This window comes from Varroa jacobsoni, unplaced genomic scaffold, assembly GCF_002532875.2.
Source record: "Varroa jacobsoni isolate VJ856 unplaced genomic scaffold, vjacob_1.0 scaffold_16, whole genome shotgun sequence".
Lineage (NCBI taxonomy): Eukaryota > Metazoa > Arthropoda > Arachnida > Mesostigmata > Varroidae > Varroa > Varroa jacobsoni.
In genome coordinates, this window is record NW_019212918.1 from 212981 (window position 1) to 220840 (window position 7860).

General features: G+C 38.4%; 1 protein-coding gene across 1 annotated transcript in view; it reads right to left on the reverse strand.

The window, feature by feature from the left end:
• fwd (phosphatidylinositol 4-kinase beta fwd) overlaps positions 1-7520 on the reverse strand; it is a gene marked incomplete in the record, with an annotated part of 41306 nt that extends 33786 nt beyond the window's left edge. Inside the window, 2 exon segments of the mRNA XM_022850034.2 lie at positions 5669-6664; positions 7252-7520.
• Positions 7521-7860: the final 340 nt, after the last annotated feature.

Genomic DNA, 7860 nt, shown 5'->3' on the forward strand with positions numbered 1-7860 from the left:
GTCATACATTTCATTGCACAACGCACTGTTTACTGGCAACTATCGAACATAAACGTATACCTATTTGACTGTTTGCATTTGATTGTCGTGCTATTCTTTTTTTCATCAGGGTTATCCTTTTTGTATAGATAAACACTAATATAAAATAAAAACATACCTTCATAATTTCATTCATTTTTTTATTGTATTTTTATGAGTAGTAACGTACTTTTGTCCAGTGTACTGTCCGTATTTAACTAGTTCGTTTTGGCTAATATAATGCGTTGTTAACGTTGTTGCAGATCAGATTAAAAAAATCCCTTCCTTCTCTTTGTTCTTAACTACACTACAGTCATTTTCAGTCCTTTGATTGTTCTACCCAAAAAGTATTTTTACCCCCAAGTTACAGAGCGCTAATACTAAAACCTACGAGGAGAATTCAATTGTATAATGTTTGACAAGGCTCGAAGTGAGTAAAATATATAAGATAAGTTTAGTCAATAGTTTTTGAGTCAACCACTTAACAATACCAGCTTGATCGTCTTAAGAAATAAGCTCTCTCCAATCCTTGCTTAGAAGAGAATACCTGTCGATTTTTTCAGTAATAACATTGGGAGAGTAGGCCGTAATATTAAGTTGTCGAAAAAGCAGTGACCGTTTTGTCAAATGGGTGGCTTTAAATTCATATATCTCATGCAAGATAAACCGAGTTAGTGCTAGTGTCATCCAGAGGCTGAGATTTGGCAGCAGAAGATGTGCTAAAATTATTATTAGCATGCCTTTATTCAGATTTATAATAAATCATCTTGAAGACGAATGAAATTTCTGCAAAAATTTGTCAGATTTTATAATTTCATTACCATAAAGGCACAAGTACTACCCAGGATCATACAAATTCAATTTGTCTATAGCGGAGATGCATTGTCGAAAGAAATGGTCCAAAGATGGCTTTGTCACGTTCGTTTTGAAAAGATTCGTGTAAAAGGTACTTCTCGTAGTGATCAATCAATTACGGAAAAAGTTGATGAAATTATTGCAAAAGCTGAGCAAGACCGACACTTAAATAGCCCTAGCATATCTAAAGAACTAAGTATCCACCATCTAACAGTCTTAAACCGTTTGAAGAAAACTGGCTGCAAGAAGAAGTTCCATATTTGGACGCCACAAAAGTGCAATGAAGTCGAACCGTTGAAGTAGTTGGTCACAGGTGATGAAACGTAAACCACATATTACGGTACCTCGTGAAAAAAAATTCACTCCATAATCGGTAACAAACCTCAGAGTCACGTAAAAGAATGTAATGCTATGTGCTTGGTGCGATTCGAAGAAGGCTATCGCCTGACAAACGATTGATCCGGACTTCTACTTTCAACGACTAACAAGATTATAACAAAGTAATAAAAAACGACCAGTCGGAACTAGTGGACAGGTGTTTATATACCATGACAAGGCCAGACCACATACAGCGTTAGCTGCCAGATAAAAATTTGTACGGTAAATTTGAATGCATCCGCCGCATACCCGAGTCTTACACTGTCCAACTACTCGCTCTATCTTGCACTATGCGGTCTCGGCAAAATTCCTTTAATGATGTTAATTAAAGCTCAACAGAGAGCAGCAAAAGTATCCTGTCACAATTTTTCTCCAAAAACCACAGGTATTCTTCAGTAATGGTATTATGATCTTATCGGCAAAATTGCAGAAAGTTGCCAATAAAAATAGCGCATATTTAGTTAAGTAATATCATTTGATATTCAAGATATAAAAAATATTTTGGCTTGAAAATTGTCCGTACTTTTTTTCGACCACCCAACATATAAAAAAGCAGATCTGAATTACGAATTTTCCTTATTCTCTACCTAAAACTATATTTAAACAAAAGACAGTTAATTCACCGATGTCTCTTTTATACATGCTAGAAACGTTATTTCTAATGGACATGTTTATTTTAGATAATCATTATTCACCGCTATTACAGATTTCATTTGGGACCTATGTCTAGTCATTTTTTAAATACCCCTTTAATCTGCAAGCAACTTTTTAATAGCAAGCGCGTTAAGCGATATTAGTAGGCGTAAGCTCGCTAAGGAGATACGCTACAAAAAGTTAAGCAAAACCAAATTTCAGGCTGATAGCAGGTCAAAAGCGCCAAAATTATGAGTGTTCAAAAGATGCAAAAAGTTTCAAAAAGACTAATTGTTGGAGCTTTTCTAGACTGAGTTGAAAGCTTAATATTTCGTTAGTTTCTGCCTAAATAACCTAGGTGTATTAAAAAATGGTTTCGAGCCTTTCTGGTGGTCTTTTGAGCAGTTTAAATCTAACCTCATAAAAATTTTCTGGTCCGCCTCGATAACATTTTTTTCAGGGTCTTCAGAAAATGGAAACTAGGAATAATCGAAAGTCGCCAATTTCATCCATAAAAAAGTTCTTCATCCTTCTTGAAGTTTCGCCTACCATAAAAAGATTATGTGATAGTTGATCCCCGTTTAAATTCGCACTGCTTCCCGCCACGACAAATTTGTTTTTAAAAGAACTGTTTTTTTTCTGTACGAGCAAAAGCATATGAACGCGTGTCTGTTACAGCAAGCAACTCGCCGAAGTTTTCTCTAACTTAAATGTATCATTCTATGTATATGCAAAGCCGAGTGCAAACTTTCGCACTCGACTAGTACGGAGCACATATTCACCACGGACGTTTTAACTTTAAAAGCAGCCAATGGTCTTGCGTTAAACTGGTCATCTAATCTTGTATCAGGCACCTTAATTAACTGATCTCATGTAACTTCATAGCAATTTTTGTGCTATTTAAAAGAGAGCTGATGTAATATATAAATACGCACAAAGCGTTGTAGATGGGCCTGAAAAGTTACCTCTTCATAAAGCCTTTGTTAAATATAATTCTTTGTGGCGTTAAATGTTGTTTAGGACCTTTCGATTTGATCTCTAGCGTCTATTCACTACAAAAGTGTGAACCATATAGCATTTATTTTACACACAGAGTGCAACTATATTCACCTGGTGGGGCCAACACCCACTCCTGAAATATAATAACGCAAGAAGGCAAGCATCCTACTAAAAACCGTACAAGAGTGACTTTCACGACCCATTCGTGTTCTAAACTAAACGGCCATATTTTCTGAGTGACCACATCAACTATCCATACCTGCAATACACGCTTTGGCTCTATTGTTTAAATCTTCATTGTGTTGGTATATCGCTTTATTTTCTAGACAGATAGACTGATACCGGTCATTTTGAACACCTCGGATTTTTACTAAAAGTGTAAATACGACTGTCCAAAAAATAAGAATTATTTGTTTTTCGCCCACATGCTAGTTATCTAGAAATGCGTGTGCAGTCACACACTTGCGAGAGAATAGGTGTATAAAGGAGTCATTCATTAACATGAAATGCAGAAGCTCTTTACTACATTATATTTTCTAAATTATCTCTTTGTGTAAAGATAGTATATTTCGTTATGGATAATTTCTTTAGATCTTTGGGAAAGTTCTGGGTGAAAAGCCAATGAAGCCGCTAACTTCATATGGCTCTCGAAGCGCTATAATAGAAAGATTTATATTTGAGTTTTCATTCAAAGTTGAAGATTTAAATTTGATCCAAATTTGGAGTTGGAAACAATATCTTCCCACTTTCTGGGATACCCGTTGGATCTCGAAAATATGTCTAACCTGCTAGGTACCAAAAACTTCACGCGTTGTCTCACACCAACTGACCACTTGGCTATTCAGTTAAGCACCGCCCGACCGTATAATATATCTTGGTACCGATGCTCAAGAAATAATAGGTAATCTTATCCTTTATGCCAGAGGTAATAATACTTTCACATGACAGGTACGATTATTACCTGAACATCATAATGGATACAAAGTACAAGTAGGTAGATATTTCTATATAACGTGATGTTATACACCATATATGTAAGTTAACTAGTAATTATTAGATGGGGCTGTATCGGCTACCTTGCGTAGTATCATGTGTCCAGATTATTTTCTGCACTGGGGAATCAAAACAAAGAATTAACTGAAATAATCTTAAACCAATTATTTGTATTATAGAGAATCTCGTAAACGCGAAACGTGAAGAAGCGTTTGTGGTAGTGGACTGAAAGGTATAGATTCGAGATCAAACACAGAATCTTACAGTCAGTATCCAATTCCCACCAATCCATATTCTGTTTTTGAATAAGGCAAATCGTAATAAACTATGCGCACTGCAAACGTAATTAACAAGATATAGATGTGCGCCATTCTCGATTAATACAATGGCATTATGTTGATCGCAGTTAAGAACATATTACATGTAAATACAATTTGAACTTTTTGATCCCATATATACTCATGACGGCCAAGGACAAAAATACACAGTACTTATATCTACGATGTTCGCTCTTCGTTATGGTTGCACTTAATTATGATGCAATATTGCATTTTTCAAAGAATCAGCTGCTGTGAACGAAACGATTTCTAAATCTAACAATGTCTACGTTATAGAATATTCGAAGAAGAGTTGGCAGATACATAGAGACATACCTCTAAATTAAATCGCAGTTTACCTTGTTAACGGTTAGGTACAAAGCAGCATTCACTCTGCCAGTGTTCCAAACTGGATGCCATATTTTTATCCATATGTTATATATATTTCTTGAAAGTAATTTGGTTTGACTTAACTAAACTGCTTGCTTTGACTTCAGTAAACAAACTCTTTGCAGTCCTGATTTTTACCGGCCATGCTCAATAGGGCCATACATTCCACACAAGGGTAAGTGCACATATGTGCTGTAACAGTAAGTCCTAAAAATGGCGCGATAGTTCCCTGTCAACTAATCTGGTAAGCATGATGCTTGATGGATCTCTTCTAAGAAAATTTTTCTGTCCTCTGTACAGTGTTCGTAGATGTACAACTTAGACTAGACCAGTGATTTGCTGCTACCATATTACGAACTATTACAACAGCTATGCAGACTATCTAAAAGCCACTAACCATCTCACCTCATATTATTTGCCACTCATACTTTGCTTGTTATGGACGAAAACAATCAATATGTCTGAGCTGAGCGAGTACATCTGCCTCCCACTGGGAGATTCTCCACTTATTTTTATCGACAGGAGGTACGGGAATATCCAAAATCATCTAGTTGAAATATACGCAATCGGTGACAAAATATGATTCTTTGAAATGTCTATAGAGCAACACATTTAGTTTTAGAAAAAAATTGAATATTTCTACTAGATGTCGATAGATAAATACACCAAGGGCATCTTTCTTTCAGTTTCCTTCGATTTTTGTAAAGAATATGACATCTATTCTATGATACAAAATCTTTTGCGAGCCAAAAGCCACTAAGGCAACTCAATTTTAAGTTACGCAAGAAATGAATAGTTTGGCATAATCCAAGATAATTTTAATTAACTTATAAAAAAAAAAGAACAATTAACCTTCAACGATTTTTCGGTTTAGAAGTTAGTTAGAAGCCGGCTCGTCAGAACGGTCGCTACACGCTAAGGGTTGTTAATTAACATATTAACCCTTCTAAAAAATTGGTGAATACTGGCTAAAAAGTGTACATTTACTTTAATAGGCACTAGACAATATTAAGAATAGCATTAAATAATATCAAAATTTGGCTTCTGCTATTTACTATTATAAGCAAAGGCTGGTTGAGACGTACCTGACGGATGAAGTATTGGTACTGTGGTTGTAGAGCCCAAAGGTTCCTCGAAGACTAAGTTTAGGTCCCTATTGCCACTGAGGCTGTGCCGCCGTCGTCATCTTTCCTGGACAACACTATTGGCCGTATAGGTATCACTTGTTACAGCTTATTCATTTTCAAAATATATCAGAAACATAGGCAGACACATGCTTATCGCGGACTCACCGTAAATGTTCAGTTCATTGACTGTACTGTTAACGTGTACGCTATAGTTATTTTTAATAACGTCATTATTCTAAGACCAAAAATGTTCGCATGGATGCGTTGTCGACAATTATTATTTTCCGATTTTCATTCGCTGCAGAAGTAGTTGGAGTCGTAGTTTCTGTTGTGATCTTTTAGAACATTAAAAGTATGGATCGATACCAATGCCAGATTTTCACCGAATTAATGCTCCTCTTCGAACAACTACCACTTAATGAGTTGTAAATCTACAAGTTGATGAAAGCCAGTATAATTTCTGGTATTTCTTCTATAACATGAGATATCCGTACGTATGCTGTTGCTCATTCACAAGTACCCAAGCGCTGGTTACCGAAGAATTTCAAAGGTAACAGCCTAAATACTAAACACGTGAACAACTCGCGATGTCAAAAATCATCTGCCTGTACTCACGATAGACATCATTAACAGTAATATTTACTTGCGCTTGGCGCTGCTTCTGGGTCGATTTGTCAATAACGACAACAGTAAACCCATTCGTGATCTGTCGCTAGCTGTTTTCTCGGTGTTGAACGTTGCAGCTGGTGGCAAAATTGGAACTGGATGCCGTAGTTTGTAATTTCTCTCGTTATCTTCGGTATGTCCCGCTTTTACGGCTGATGATTATTATTGTTCGCTGATTTGCTGCTGATGTTTTTGACGGTACTCCTTTAGCTGGGTAGATGTTTGTCGTGTACCAAACTGTTCTATATAGACTTGTCGATCCCATTGGTCAGAGGCGAATTATCAGGCCTGTGCAGACATTGGAGAAGTACCATCGCCATTAACGCCATAAAAACTCGCATGCACAGCACAGCGATCAAAAACAGTTGCAGCAGCAGTAACCGCAGCAGCAACAGCAGTACACCGTTCTTTCACAATATCATATGTACATTGACGTGGTGATGAAATATCGGTGCTTCAATAGACAATTGATTAAGTAATGAAATATCGGTGACGAAATTAAATTGCCACTATTATTTGAAGCTGTTTTAGACTGTTCAACAGCTGTCAGCACGGCACAGCACGAACGCGTTCGAGTGTCAGTGCTAATTTTGCTATCGCTGCCGTTGTTTCTGCTGCTGGGCATATAATAGGTGGCACCCTTCAACCGGAATCCAGCCCTCAGGGGGCAAGGTGCTTCGCACTACGATATTGTAGCAGCAGCGGCGGTACCACTGTGTGCTCGGGCGTGGAAGGATGGGCTGATGGGCGGGCAGGTGGGCGGTCAAGCGGGCGATCGGTTGGGCCTTGCAAGCAGCTGAAAAGAAAATCCGGCATACACTCCCACGCACACATAGATACAACAATACAGATAGGTGATACGATACAGCACTTACTGGCCGTGTTAATGTTGGCCCAAGGACCACCCGACAGCAACGGAACCACTATGCCTATCGTTCTACTAATTGTAACACAGCGGAAATAGTACAAACAGTAACAGTAGTAGTAGTGTGCTGCTGATCGCAGTCAGTCGTTGTAGTCATCAGGCAGCAACAGCAGGCAAGCAAACAGGCACTGGCCGTGGACCGAGCCTGGCGGCAGCAGCCACCAGGTGGACCAGACACATAACACACCAACAGCACCAGAACGAACACAGCTTGCTGCCGCTGCCGTTGCCGCCGTCGTCGTCGTCGTCGGCAGCGACCCTGTCCGTGGACCCGCTCCAATGGCTCGATCCAATGGTTTCCCCCGTTATCTCCCTTTCAACACTCGCGGCGGCTGGAGACATAACAGACTAGGGATATCTAGGGAACTTAAGTTCCCTAGATACCCTTAGCTACAAACGAATGAATGCATTGCTGTTTTGTGAAAAACAAGCCTGAACCGAATGGGCGATCGGAAGTCCGATGTCCTTCGAGATTTATCACCCTTTGATAATCCAGCTTAATGTTGCCTTTAGTCTTTATTTACGCGCGTAATGCTACTCATTTCATCAAAGTCGACTT